The 16,280-nt window shown below is 39.0% G+C and overlaps 1 protein-coding gene across 6 annotated transcripts in view; it reads right to left on the reverse strand.

Annotated features, from left to right (window-relative positions):
• Positions 1 to 16,280, reverse strand: part of TPK1 (thiamin pyrophosphokinase 1) — a 380,984-nt gene that overhangs the window by 197,456 nt on the left and 167,248 nt on the right. The window lies entirely within an intron of this gene.

A 16,280-nucleotide genomic window follows, 5' to 3' on the forward strand; every position in this document is an offset into this window, starting at 1 on the left:
AGCTACTTGGGAGGCTACACTGGGAGGATCACTTGAGCCCAGGAGTTCGAGGATATAGTAATCCATGACAGCATAACTCCAGCCTGGGTGACAAAGCAAGACTCCATCTCTAATGTAAAAAATAAAAAATAAAACTGATTATAAGGACCAAAAAGAAAAGTAATGTACTCAGAACAAAACCAAAAACACAGAAACTATTTTTAGAGAGAATAGGATGTTATACCATATACTCTTGGTTTCAATGACTGAGGCAAACAACAGGTATCCAACCCATTCATTAACTCAGTCACAATGTCAGAGAATATTTATCTTTTTAAACAAATCGATAAAAATTAAAGATTACTGGTTTAAAAAATCCTAAGAGAAATACTCATCATCTTTGCATATTACCTTGTATATATACATAAGGTTTTACATTATTGTACCCTCACACAAGTTCAGAAATTTCAACAGGTATGAATAGAACAAATGATCATGAGGATTCTTTGAAATCTGTGCCAAGCAAGAGTCAGTTCAAAGACATTTTCCAAATATTCTATTAACATATGTCTAGACACGGGAATCTTTTAGATAAGTCTGAAATACTACAAGAGTCAAGGTTATTAAATATAGAGAGAGATTCCCAGATGTGGTTGTTTCTAATAATATTACTACTGCCTTTACTTTTTTCCCTGCTATATTTTTAAGTCACTTTAGAAAGCATACCTTACTCCATCTATTATATATAAACCATCATTTGCTATTTTTATATAAAATATTTACATAACCTGGTAGTTTCTTCCCACTTAAAACACATAATTGTAGAGAAATAAAACATCCCTGGATTTCTCAGTACTATGCAGAAATCCTTAGCCTGCTGAGCCTCAGAAATGTATATGATACAAAGAAGGGAATGGTTGCTTTCACTTCCTGTAAAAATATTCCACCCTTCACATGCCATGAGAATTAAAACTGTAACCATTTATCTAGTTAATTGCTTTGATTCAAAATACTAAAACTTCTTAGGTCTTCTCAAGAGGGCCAAATTGTTATCCGATGAACTAGGTCCCTAACTAAAGAAGACTGGGGTATTATATTTCTGGGTATTAAGTGTCAAAAAAGGTGAAGCCCCAGAACTTGGAGAAAATTCTATGTCATAATGAGAGGTGACAGTGTGCTGGCAGCCCTCGCTCGCTCTCGGTGCCTCCTCGGCCTTGGCGCCCACTCTGGCTGCACTTGAGGAGCCCTTCAGCCTGCCGCTGCACTGTGGGAGCCCCTTTCTGGGCTGGTGGAGGCCGGAGCCAGCTCCCTCAGCTTGCAGGGAGGTGTGGAGGAAGAGGCATGGGCTGGAACCGGGGCTGCACGTGGCGCTTGCGGTCCAGCGCGAGTTCTCGGTGGGCGTGGGCTCGGTGGGCCCCACATTCAGAGCAGCTAGCCGGCAGCACTGGCCCCAGGTAGTGAGGGGCTTAGCACCCGGGCCAGCAGCTGCAGAGGGTGCACCAGGTCCCCCAGCAGTGCCAGCCCACCGGCGCTGCTCTCGAATTCTCGCCGGGCCTCAGCTGCCTCCCTGCGGGGCAGGGCTTGGGACCTGCAGCCCACCATGCCTGAGCCCCCCCACCCCCCCGCCATGGGCTCCTGCATGGCCCAAGCCTCTCCGACAAGGGCTGCCCCCTGCTCCACAGTGCTTGGTCCCATCGACCACCCAAGGACTGAGGAGTGCGGGCACACGGCGCGGGACTGGCAGGCAGCTCCACCTGCGGCCCCGGTGCGGGATCCACTTGGTGAAGCCAGCTGGGCTCCTGAGTCTAGTGGGGACTTGGAGAATCTTTATGTCTGGCTGGGGGATTGTGAATACACCAGTCAGCACTCTGTGTCTAGCTCAAGCTTGGTAAACACACCAATCAGCACTCTGTATCTAGCTAATCTGGTGGGGACTTAGAGAATCTTTATGTCTAGCTAAGGGATTGTAAATACACCAATCAGCACTCTGTGTCTAGCTCAAGGTTTGTAAATGCACCAATCAGCACTCTGTATCTAGCTAATCTGGTGGGGACTTGGAGAACCTTTATGTCTAGCTAAGGGATTGTAAATACACCAATCAGCACTCTGTGTCTAGCTCAAGGTTTGTAAACACACCAATCAGCACCCTGTGTCTAGCTCAAGGTTTGTAAATGCACCAATCAGCATCCTGTGTCTAGCTCAAGGTTTGTAAATGTACCAGTCAGTGCTCTGTGTCTAACTAATCTAGTGGGGACTTGGAGAACCTTTATGTCTAGCTAAGGGATTATAAATACACCAATCAGCACTCTGTGTCTAGCTCAAGGTTTGTAAATGCACCAGTCAGTGCTCTGTGTCTAGCTAATCTAGTGGGGACTAGGAGAACCTTTATGTCTGGCTAGGGGATTGTAAATACACCAATCAGCACTCTGTGTCTAGCTCAAGGTTTGTAAACACACCAATCAGCACCCTGTCAAAATGGACCAATCAGCTCTCTGTAAAACAGACCAATCAGCTCTCTGTAAAATGGACCAACCTGCAGGATGTGGGTGGGGTCAGATAAGGGAATAAAAGCAGGCTGCCCCAGCCAGCAGTGGCAACCTGCTCGGGTCCCCTTCCACACTGTGGCAGCTTTGTTCTTTCGCTCTTTGCAATAAATCTTGCTGCTGCCTACTCTTTGTGTCTGCATTGCCTTTATGAGCTATAACACTCACCGCAAAGGTCTGCAGCTTTACTCCTGAAGCCGGTGAGACCACGAACCGACCGGGAGGAATGAACAACTCCAGACGCGCCGCCTTAAGAGCTGTAACACTCACCGCGAAGGTCTGCAGCTTCACTCCTGAAGCCAGCAAGACCACGAACCCACCAGAAGGAAGAAACTCTGAACACATCCGAACATCAGAAGAAACAAACTCTGGACGTGCCACCTTTAAGAACTGTAACACTCACTGCGAAGGTCCACAGCTTCATTCTTGAAGTCAGTGAGACCAAGAACCCACCAATTCCGGACACAATAATATATAAAACACGGAGGGGGTTATCTGGCTCCTGCAGATATTTTATTAATATACCAAAGGGGTTAGGATTCAGGTCCAGAAAATTTCTACGGAGACCCTTTCACAAGGGGAGAAACACAGCTGTATATTCTACTTAATAATAAGAAAAATAAAAAATAAAAACATGTTGCCTTATCCTTCACCTATGGGTGTGCAACTACCAGCAGAGGATAATGGACCTGGCTCTCACTGCTTGGGCCAAAGGGTAACAAACTAGGGCAAAGGAGACTAATGTTATAACACATCTCTCTCAGAAAATCTGATGTGTGAGTTCAGAATAAAATTAATGGAGACAAAATTTGGAGAAAAAAAATACTAACCTTGTCCTTTAGCAAGTTTCTTTTTGTAAGGTTCTTGACTCAATTGGAAATATTATTTCTGAGGTCAAACCTAATCTAACTGATCCATGTTGGGCCACCTCTTCTTTGAGTTACCACAAAGATCTGTACCATATAAACTCCTTAGCTCGGATGAGCTAGGCCCATCAACTTTTTTATTAGTCAATTCATTCCACAAATATTCACTGAACACCAACTATATGCAAAAGACTACAGCTAATTTCAGAAAAAAAAGTAGAACTGGAAAGTAAATGTAAGTACTTAGTGTTCAAATCACATCTGGTTTCAACATCTTCCCATAAGCTTTCTTCCTAGAAACTTCCCTGCACACCGTATCTATTACTTTCAATTTCATTTTATACCTATTTAGGTAAATAATTTATACCTTACCCCTGTTAGGACGAAAAATAGACTATTAAGTTTTTTTCTCTTTATTTTTTCTTGTTGTATAAATTCATTCATTTTCAAAGTTTCTTTATAATGTTTCCACCCATCACCATATAACTGCGTGCAAATTAATACTCAGATGAATCACAGAATATTAGGGCTGGAAGGAATAAAAGAAATTATCCTTCTAATATCCTCATTATCCTTTCTGAAGAACTGAGATCCAAGATGTCAAGGGCATTTTGTCTGTAAAGCCAATATCCAATCTATTTCACCAAATAAAGCAACCATTTAAAATTAGGACTCTGGGTCTCTGCTGGTTCAAGCAACATCCTGGGAAGACCGACTTTATGTTGCTCTCCAAATTTTAGTCTGTCAGATCTCTAGAACCTATCTGGCAGTTTCCAAATAGCATATTGATTTTGTCAATAAATAAAAATGAAAAATAAAAGCTGATACACACAGGCAACTGAGCATCTATCCCCTTAGGGACAAATCATCCTAAAGACAATTAGATCTCCCCGTATCTTACACTGTAAATAATGAAAGAAAGCATTCATGCAAATTCACTTATATTTTAGTGGAAAATATTAACAGGAAAACAAACTTACATAGATAGTAGATACCTAACTTCTGTTAACTTTTAATATAATTTTCTCCAATGTAACATGTACGCTTTCAAATTGAATCAGGATGCTTACTTCTAAGAAGACCCATGCCAAAAATACACCTGGCATTCATGCTGAGAGGACTAAAATAATTATAACTTTTCATCATATAATGCACTCATTTTTGAAACTTGCTGAAATGTACTTTTTGACGCTGCAATTAAAAGCCTGTCTCACTTTTCCTGAGGTGCCTGTTGCCATGGTGCCTGGGCATTCTGAAGAGGTACTTACTGAGGATGACACTTCGCAGATGTAGAAGAGCTATGTTATGATATAAGTGACAGTTTACACAAGCAGATTATTTTCAGAACTCTTTGGGGACTGATTACACGTGGCAACTGACTATGGGTATGTGGATTTGTGTAGCCACTGACCATGTTTCTACCTACTGTCAACTTAGACACACCGATCTATCTTTTCTTTGCTATCCTCAATCTATGGGCACTGACTTGTTAGTACTGAAAGGTGTCCCAAACTCTCCACAAATGGCCCAGACTCCTTAAATGTTTTCATTTTAACTCATTCCATACTGGTCACTCATTCATGATAAAATAAGAGTCCAAAAAGTACTGAGATCAATTAGTGAACTTAAGATCCATCACACGTAATAATCAAGAGGGAGGCTGATAAATTTAGGAAATATTCTAAATACAATGGAGTAGATAGAATATAACTACTGCCTTTACAGGGCCTTTCCTGATACCACTAAAGGAAACTGTCCCGCCATAAAGCCGTTTTTTTGTTTTGTTTTGTTTTGCCCCCAGGAAAGACACTCTTATGCCCTTAAAACTTGAATAGCACTAAAATCTCTTACTTTCCATTTCATTTTAAGCAAGTTGTTTGTCTTTTAGCTACTAATAGATGGTAAGGCCTCTGAAGCAGGATGTGTCTCTGATTGACCTTGGTATGCCCCAAAGGATGAAGGACACTGACGCTGAAAATGATATAATAAGATGACGAGGTAGAGAAGGAGAAAGAAGGGAAGAGAGAGAAAATGGTGGGGGGGGGGGGGGTGCGAAAGGGAGAGAAGAGGAAGTAGGAGGAATAAGGAGAAAAGGAAAGAAGGGTGAAAAGGGGGAAAAGAGTGAAGTGGGGGAAGAGGAGATAGGAGGAGGTGGAAAATGGTACAAAGAGAAAAGCCAGGAGAGGAAAGAAAGGGCAAGAGGAGAGTAGAAAGGAAGAATGAGGAAAGAAACATTTATTAGGGCACTTATGATTACAACTGCCCCTCCCCCTACTTCCTAGCTTGTGGAGATTAAGCTTTTTCTGAACCTCATGTCTCCATGTATAAAATGAGGATAATTTAAAGTGCTTGTGAGGATTAGAAGTTAATATATATAAAGCACTTGGAAAATGCCTGGCACACAGTAAGCACAGTTTAAGCTATTCAGTTCAAATAAAAATTATTGCAAGTGAAGTTAAGTAGTTTGCCCTAGATTATAAGGCTAATAAGAGGTAGAGCCAGAACTCAAACCCAGGCAGTTCACTCTTTGTTCTCCAATGGCTAAGTATACAGCCTCCCACATACACGCATTTACGAAACAGAACAATGATGTTTTTGGTAGAGAACGTTCTCTGCATAAATGTACTCTTTCCTGCTGATTTTATTAATCACTACTAATTTGGTCAACCTATATAGTTTATAAAGGTTTCCCTGAGGCACAAGAGAAAAAGGATTTGTGCTAGTGGTACCAGAAGGAAGAACAGGATCTTGAGGACAGACTACATTAGGAGAAGAAAATTTGGGAATATTGTTGAAGAAGAGCATGAATACAGACAGAAAGAAAGTGGTATTCAGTCTGATAAAAGAAGGAATGTATCATTAAAGATCTGTGCTAACATTCTCTCTAAAATCATATAAATTTGGTGGGGGGGAACAAGAGTGACACAAAATATAATACATAAAAATGTTACCACATTTTGACTATGTTTATAAACACAATCAGTTCAACTGTTTGCAATAAATCTCTAAATATAATAATAGTGCCAAAAGATATTTAAATATTTGTGTAACTTTGGGTAAGAGACATTCTCAGGAAAGAGAGAAAACACAACAATAAGTTGACAGATTATGTAAAAATGTAACAATATGTTAATAAAAAGGTCAAAGTATAACTTTTACATATGCAAAATATACAACCGATAAGAATTGCTGTCCCCAACACACGAAGAGCACCCCAAAGTGGTAAAGGAAAAAATACAAATAGAAAAAGTACCAAAGCCTATTCACACAAGCAGTAAGTATATGAAAACATGGTAAATCTAAAATAATTATCAAAGAAATAATAAACCAAAAATAGAGTACTTTCTTTTACACAAAAACTCAAAAATTAACAAAAGTGAAATGGGTATTGACAAGGCTGAGCGAAAATAGGCGCAAACAGACTAGTGAAGTCGTGACTAGAATACTGCCTGCAAACAGGCAATCCCACTTTGGGAATTCATCCTGGCTTTTTTGTTTGTTTTTGTTTTGTTTTAACAGTACCTAGGATATCTGCACAATAAAGCAAGGGATATAACAAGGAGAGAAAACAATGGAATGTTCAACAATATAGGGAAGGTGGAATAAAACATTATGTAACCTGTTAGGGAAAGTAGGCAGCTTTTAGATGAGCTAACCACTGTCTACTGTTCTAGAGGGAATGCCCATCACATGTTACTAAGTAAAAAAAGCCTAAATATATTTGTGCATTTTTGTATAGACACAAAGGAAGTTATGGAAGTGAATGATTCAAGCTATTCACACTGATTATATCTCAGGGGATGGGATTAATTTTTCTTTGAAAAATTTTATAAAGCATACCTTAATTTAATAAGTTAAAAGAAAATTAATAATGCCACTTGTGAAAGCAAATAAAAATGTGAAGGAAAATGAAAAATTAACTGAAAATGCTTAGACTCTGATTACAAGAACATTAAACAGTACTTAGCAGCCACTGAGGTTGTTATAAATGACTTTAGTTAAGTTACCCAAAGAAGACAGTGTTTTATCTCTTAGAATAATTGATTGCATCATCTCAAACTGTCTAGCCCAGGATTCATCACAAGGCAGAAAATAACATTGTTTCCCAAAATAATTATTTAAAGATGTCTTTTTATGCTAACGACATCCAGAGGGGAAAAAACAGTAACAAAAACATTACCAAATGAAATATAGATAGAATCTCCATATCACCCAGTTAAAATAATGATTGGGGAACAGAATGAGGATAGATCGATAGATCGATGACAAGAAAAAATATATAATTTTGCAGAAGGCCCCTTCACTGAGACAAAGAGGGAAACACAGAAAAAGCTGCCAAAAAGAAGAAGACTTGAGGGCTCTTACCCTACAGAAAACCTTCCAGGACACATTTTTTTGAATATTTGTTCTATGCCAGTCTCTGTATTTTATTCATACATTTTATGTTTATTAATCAATATAATTTTAGCTAATTTCCATAACACTCCCATGAGGCTGATGTTTATCATCTGAATTTTATGGTAGAAAGCCAGGACTGAGTGATATGAAGCCACCTGCATTGGTGTCACACAGATTCAAAAGGTCTCTCCTCCTCCTCCTGCTTTCCTCATTGAACAACATATGCCCTTGACCAGCATAGAGAAATAATCCTGCTCCACCTCCTTCACAGGATGCAGTTTCACTTTTTCCAAAATCCTGGCCCTTGTCTGTAATCTGCTTTGCTTGCATACCCAACAGAGGTGCACAGTCATCAAGCCGCAGCAAGAGGGCAATGCAAAGTCGCTCCACAGCACAAGTGACAGGTCCTCAGGCACACTCTCTTGTGAAGCTAGGTTCGTGGTTTGTTTTTATGAATGGAGAAGTGGGGAAAGGAGGCAGCATCACAAAATCACATGAGGCTTCTAGACGGCATATTTCTAGTTAGTAAACAAACAAACTGAATATTCAATTCCATAACTGAGCAATCAGCATAAGCAATGTAAATTTTATGGGTTAGTAGGAAATTAAAACATACAGACTGCTACTTCCACCCCTGCAATGGGAATTAACCTCTCACTGCAGCCACTTAGAAAAGCCACACAAAAGAAGTAGAAATTCAGACAGTGGAAGAATGACAGCTCTGGGCAGTGATTACTGTATGATTCTATAATGGTGGATACATGTCACACATTTGTCCAAATCTATGCAATGTACAACACCAACTATGAACCCTAACATAAACTACAGACTTTGGGTGACAATAATGTGTCAATGTTGGTTCCTCAATTGTAAAAAAAAAATATTCTATCACTCTGGTGGGGGATGTTGATAACGGGGAAACTAGGAATGTGTGGGGATATGTGGTATCTTGGCTGTCTTTGTATCCTTCCCTCCATTTTCCTGTGAACGTAAAAACTGCTCTTAAAAAATAGTCTTAACAGAATGGGCAATAGATCTGAATAGAGGAGAAAACAATCTGGCAATAAATGATTAAACATAGAGTTACAATAAAAACATACAGCAATTTTATTCCTAGGTGTATACTAGATATAGAGAGAAATGAAAACATGTGCATACAAAATCTTGTACACTACAACTTGGATGAACCTTGAAAACATTATGCCAAGTGAAAGAAGCCAGGCACAAAAGTCCACATAACATATGATTCCCTTCCATTTGCAAATACCAAAGAGGAAAACCTAAACGGACAAAAAGTAGATTAGTGGTTGTCAGGGCTAGGGGAAAGAAAAAGGATGATAGTTGAAGGGTACAGGTTTCTTTTTGAGGTGGTAAAAACGTTCAGAATTGACAGCAACGAAAGAGAGTTCCTGTTGGTCTGCATTCTTGCCACCACCAAAAATGGAGATGGTTGCAGCTATCTATGAACACCAAAACCTCTGGACTGTAGACTTTATATGGGTAAATTATTTAGCATATGGCTATATCTGAATAAAGCTGTTAAAAAGTAGTAAGAAAAACGCTATCAGACAGCTTCATCTAACTGGTATTTCTAGAATATTCCAGCCACCACCAACAGATATATACATTCTCTTTAACTTGCACATGAAACATTCTTCAAATTAGACACTATTCTAGGCCAGGGAGCAACATTTAAAAAATTTTTTTTTGAAATGGAATTTCACTCTTGTTGCCCAGGCTGGAGTGCAATGGTGCGATCTCGGCTCGCAGCAACCTCTGCCTCCCAGGTTCAAGCGATTCTCCTGCCTCAGCCTTCCGAGTAGCTGGGATTACAGGCATGTGCCCCCACACCAGGCTAATTTTGTATTTTTAGTAGAGATGGGGTCCATGTTGGTCAGGCTGGTTTCCAACTCCTGACCTCAGGCCCACCTCAGCCTCCCAAAGTGCTGGGATTACAGGCATAAGCCACCGCACCAGGCCTTACAATTTTTTTCTTAAAGAGTGAGACAGGCAATATTTTGGGCTCTACAGGCTAAAAGGTCTCTGTCACAACTACTTAACTCTGCCATGGCAGCATGATAGCAGCCATAGAAAATAAGAAGACAACGGGCATGGCTGTGCTCCAGGAAAACTCTGTTTAGAGTAGTTTGCCAACCCCTGTTTTAGGCCATAAAACAAGATTCAATCGATTTAAGAAGGTTGAAATCATAACAAGTATGTTCTCTAACACATACCTTTCTCTCTTTTCTCCCTTCTTCAAAGTAATCAACTGTAATTAGTACTCTCTAGAATGGACTATGACTGCTATCAGAATTAGTTGAGGCTTTAAAACCTCCATTTATATAAAGCAGGCCTGTATTAGTTCATTCTCACACTGCTATGAAGAAATATCCGAGACTGGGTAATTTATAAAGGGAAGAGGTTTAATCGACTCACAGTTCCGTATTGCTGGAGAGTCCTCAGGAAACTTACAATCATGGCAGAAGGCAGAGGAGAAACAGGCACCTTCTTCACAGGGTGGCAGGATGGAGTGAGAACAAGCAAGGGAAATGACAGATGCTTATTAAACCATCAGATCCCGTGAGACTCACTCACTATCACAGGAACAGCACGGGGGAACCGCCCCCATGGTCCAATTACCTCCTCCTGGTCCCACCCTTGACATGTGGGGATTATGGGGATTACAACTCGAGGTGAGATTTGCATGATGACACAGAGCCAAACTGTATCAAGATCCTTGAACAACGTCCTTTCATTCAAGGTCATTTCCTTATAACGTTGATGAGGAAAAAACCTGGCTAGGGCCATTAAATGTATAGGGTCTGCATGATCTCACCACGTCTATGTGGGTTTTCTCTAGGTACTCTGGTTTCTACCTACATCCCAAAGATGTGCACTTGCGGTGAACTGGCTGTCTACACTGTCCCACTGTGAGAGTTAGTGAGTAGGAGTGTGTGTGTGTGTGTGTGTGTGTGTGTGTGTGTGTGTAAGTGTGCCTCAGAGTAGAATGTGTCCTGTCCTGGATCAGTTCCCTCTTTGTCCCCTGAGCTGCCCAGAGAAGCTCCAACTGCCCATCTCCCTGAACTGAAATAAGCTGGTAAATAATTATCTTGCTTGTTGTTTTCATTGATCTTTCTTCACTTGATCTTAGCTAAAAGGCTGAGAAGTGATTTTTATTGATTTTTCTTAAATGTACATATAGCTCATATTTATTTAAGTGTTAAATATTAGAAGTGTTTGGTCTTTATTCAGAAGTTTGGTGATGTTTTTGTGACAAGAAATATGCTGTAGGAACTTAACTCTTGCTGATACCAATTAGCCTAGGGTAAAATGGGTTTTCTTTTATGTCATTTTGGTTAAAATCAGTTTCTAAAAAACTATCAACAATGTTAAGGATTTACTGTACACAATAATACTGATATTAATTGAAACGAATTATATTAAAGCAAGTTAAAAATTTTAATTTTCCTACTCATATTGTATCCTACTTATTTACACTAGTTTAAGTTGTCCCACTAGATTATATATTCAGTTAGATCTTATATTTAGTATTTATTCATAATTATATTTAATGAATATACAGCTAATTTTGAAATATTTTATAGTTCAGGCACACACAAATTTTGAAAAAGATACATTTTGAAAAGTCACTTTATCATTGCCTTACATTATAATTTCAAATTTTAATCAGTACCTAAAATGTTACATAAAGATTATTCTTAATATATAACAGTAATTTCATAATCACATATTTAATTTTAAAAATTTAATATTCAGTGTAACATTTGCTAAGATACTATTATAGTAGGCTTAGTATGATTTATCAGGAATGATTTCATTGTATCTCCAATGCTAGCAGTTTAGTATTATACGTTTAGGTGGCAGAATGTGTTGTCAGTAACTTTCATGACTCATGATGACAGATTTTCCCTATAGGAAAGAAAATATTTGGTCTGCTTTTATGGCTTTGCTAGGATTTCAAGGTTCAGAAAACTCTATATAAGTGACCAGCAGCTTCTGGAAATGAGATTATGTCCAGTCTAGAGAACCAGTTTACATTTTTAATGACCTATCTAGTTGGAGAAAAGGAAGGATGAGATACAAGGAAGAAAAAGATAAAGTCAATAGCAAACCTAAAAAGTAAAAAGGTTTTTGATGAAAAGCAGTTTTAAAATTTACTCTCAACTTTTTGCCTAAAATGTACTGTCTCCTTTGCTCTAGAAAAAGAAAGATGAAATTGCTAAGAAAAGAGGACAAAGGAAATAAAACTTACAGAATGTTAACAATACATACATGAAGAGCAAAAACTATGCACACACAATTGTATACAATTGAATTAGGTACTACATATGAGATACAATAAACAATACATTAATTTTTATGTACTACATATAACCTAGCAAATTTTCTCTGAGGTGATTAATACGGCAAGAACTAAATAAGAGTTTCTGTGATGATAGTTTCTGTACTAAATCACATGTGTTATATGATGTGATTCCAAAAAAGCAAAATTTATAATTACACTGAAGCACATAGTCATTTTATTTTATTCTCTTTCATCGTTTCTGACAGATGCTGAGAAAAAGAAAAGTGGGTTGCCATTTACTTAATTAAGGCTTATTGCTGCCCATCTAAACACATGGCAAGCAGAATGATTTAATATAAAACTCTTCTAACAAGCCACCACCATCTATTCCCATAAGATAGGCAAGTCACCATGGCGTTCTATAAGCTGATTCAATCAACCTTTCTAATCATACTTCTCAACAATCTCTTGTGTAAACAGTATACAATCTTAATTTTAAAATAAAAAAATATGTGAGTCTTATAAATAACAAGAATAAGAACAATATTTTAGACAGAGTTTGAGATTATAGAATATTTCAGGGTCCAAGTTCAGCTAAAAGTTACAAATGCAGAAGGAGAGCTCAGGAGAGGCCAGAGCCAAAACTACACACTGGTGAATCCTCCATATATGGGATACTTAATCAAATTCATCAAATATTTATTAAATATATGTTTTATATATACTAGACTACTGATACAATAGACTGATACTGTCACAGTCCCAACAGGTTTGAAGTCTAAGAGTAGGGATAGACAAGCCAGGCCATCATGGAACTGCCACTATAAGTAATTGACAGAGTGCTACAGTGGCACACAAGAAGTGCCAGGCTTGGGAGAGCAAGCTAGTAAGAGAAAAGGAAGGAAAGGCTTCCTAGTAATTGATATGACAAGAAAAGTCCAAATAAATAAATGAAGCCATGGCAAGAGGGTGAGAGAGAAAAACAATACCCACATTCAGGGAATGGAAGGAAGAGTAGGAAGACAAAAGTGTTTGTAAAAGAAATGGTATGAAATGAAGGAGAAGCAAGGAAGACCATGAAGGCCACTTCATTTCTTAGCTCACAGCTTGCTATGTTCTCAATATTTATGCCTCCCCCCGCCAAAATTCATATGTTGAAACCTAATTCTCAATGTGATGGTATCAAGAGGTGAGGCCTTTGGGAGAGGATTAGGTAAGATTAGTGTCTTTACAAAAGAGGCCTGAGGCTGTCTTCCCCTTCCACTATGTGAGGACAAAGTGAGAAGATACCATTTATGAACCAGAAAACAGTCCCCCACCAGACACAAAAGCTGCTAGTGCCATGATCTTGGACGCTGCAGCCTCCAGAACTGTGCGAAATAAGCTTCTGTTGTTTGTAAACCACACTGTTTATAATATTTTGTTATAACAGCCCAGTCACTTAAGGTCAGTATTGTTATGTGTGAATTTGATCCTGTCATTATGATGCTAGCTGGTTATTCTGCAGACACATTTACGTGGTTGCTTCATAGTGTCACTGGTCTGTACTTCAGTGTGTTTTTGTAGTGGCTGGTAATGCCACTACAAATATTTCAGGGTCCTGAAAAGGACCATATTTAGTGCTTGCTTCAAGAGCTCTTGCAAGGCCTGGTGGTGACAAATTCCCTCAGCATTTGCCTGTTTGAAAAGGATTTTATTTCTCCATCGCTTATGAAGATTAGTTTGGCCAGATATAAAATTCTGGGTTGGAAATTCTTTTCTTTAGGAATGTTGAATATTGGCCCCCAATCTCTTCTGGCTTGTAGAGTTTCTGCTGAAAGGTCTGCTGTTAGCCTGACGGGCTTCCCTTTGTAGGTGGTATGGCCTTTCTCTCTGGCTGCCCTAAACATTTTTTCTTTCATTTTGATGGTGGAGAATCTGATGATTATGCATCTTGTGGTAGATCTTCCCATGGAGCATCTTATTGGGGTTCTCTGCATTTCAAGAATATGAATGTTGGCCTGTCTTGCTAGTTTGGGAAGTTCTCCTGGATGATATCCTGAAGTGTGTTTTCCAACTTGGTTCCATTCTCCCTGTCTCTTTTGGGTACCCCAGTCATAGGTTCAGTCTCTTTACATAATCCCACATTTCTCAGAGGTTTTGTTCATTCCTTTCATTCTTTTTTCTCTATTCTTGTCTGCCTATCTTATTTAAGTAAGATAGTCTTCAAGTTCTGAAATTCTTTCCTCTGCTTGGTGTATTCCACTATTGATACTTCTGATTACGTTGTGAATTTCTCATATTGTGTTTTTCAGCCCCATCAGGTTGGTTATGTTTCTCTCTAAACTGGCTATTCTGGCTATCAGCTACTGTATTGTTTTTATCATAATTCTTAGCTTCTTTACATCGGGTTACAACATGCTCCTTCAGCTCAGTGAAGTTCATTATTACCCACCTTCTGAAGCCTACTTCTGTCAACTCAGCCATCTGAGCCTCAGCTCAGTTCTGTGCCCTTGCTAGAGGGGTGTTGCAGTCATTTGGAAGAAACGAGGCACTCTGGCTTTCTGAGTTTTCAGCAATGTAAGTGTGCTGAATGCCCCAATTAAAAGACACAGAATGGCAAGCTAGATAGAGCCAAGAAACAGTGGTATGCTATCTTTAAGAGACCCATCTCTTGGGCAAAGACACACATAGACTCAAAATAAAGGGATGAAGGAAAATTCACCAAGTAAGTGAAAAACAGAAAAAAACAGCGGTTGTAATAGCTGGAAAACCCCATTGTCTTAGCCCAAAAGCTTCTTAAGCTGATACGCAACTTCAGCAAAGTCTCAGGCAAAAATTGCTAGCATTCCTATAAACCAATAACAGGCAAACAGACAAGCAAATCATCAACAAGCTGCCATTCACTATTGCTCATAAGAGTGAACAGACAACCTACAGAATAGGAGAGAATTTCTGCAATCGATTCATCTGACAAAGGTCTAATATCCAGAGTCTACAAAGAACTTAAACAAATTTACAAGAAAAAAAACAACAACCCCACTAAAAAGTGGGCAAAGTACATCAACAGACACTTCTCAAAACAAGACATACATATGGCCAACAAACACATGAAAAAGAGCTCAACATCACTGGTCATTAGAGAAATGCAAATCAAAACCACAAAGAGATACCATCTTACCATCTCATGCCAGTTAGAATGGCTATTACTAAAAAGTGAAAAAACAACAGATGCTCATGAGGTCAAGGAGAAAAAGGAATGCACTGTTGGTGGGTGTGTAAATTAGTTCATCATTGTGGAAGACAGTGTGGCGATACTTCAAAGACCTAGAGGAAGAAATACCATTTGACCTGGCAATCCCATTATTAGGTATATATCCAAAGACATATAAATGGTTCTATTATAAAGATACATGCACACGTATGTTCACTGCAGCACTATTCACAATAGCAAAGACATGGAATCAACCTAAATGCCTGTCAATGATAGACTGGATAAAGAAAATGTGGTACATATACACCATGGAATACTATGCAGCCATAAAAGGGAATGAGATCATGTCCTCATGTCCTTTGCAGGGACATGGATGGGGTTGGAAACCATTATCCTCAGCAAACTAACACAGGAACAGAAAATCAAACACTGCACGCTCTCACTTATAAGTGGGAGCTGAGTGATGAGAACATATGGACACATGGTGGGTAACAACACACACTGGAGCCTGTTGTTGGGGGGAGGGGAAGGAGAGCATCAGGAAGAATAGCTAATGGATGCTGGGCTTAATACCTAAGTGATGGGATGACCTGTGCAGCAAACCGCCATGGCACACATTTACCTATATAACAAACCTGCACATCCTACACACGAATCCCTGAACTTAAAATGAAAGTTGAAGAAAAAAAAAAAACAGCCCAATCAGACTAAGACATAGCTGACTTCTCATTCAATCACTTGTATTTACATGTGGCTAGCCATGCTACAATTTTTAAAGAGTGAGTGACTTTGCAGGATCTCTTAGCCCCAAAATAGGGCTTTGTATAATACTAATGTATTCAATAAAAGTTGTATAAGTAAACATTTCCTCTGGCTCTGAACATCAGGTCACTTCCCCTTCAGTCATTTGTTGTAATTATTTGTTTTCCAAAAGAGGCCAGAAGGGGTGAGAAGAATGAAAGGTAACCTACGAAGTTATTTTCCTAGAAGGACGT

Source organism: Pongo pygmaeus, chromosome 6 (assembly GCF_028885625.2).
Source record: "Pongo pygmaeus isolate AG05252 chromosome 6, NHGRI_mPonPyg2-v2.0_pri, whole genome shotgun sequence".
Taxonomy (NCBI): Eukaryota; Metazoa; Chordata; class Mammalia; order Primates; family Hominidae; genus Pongo; species Pongo pygmaeus.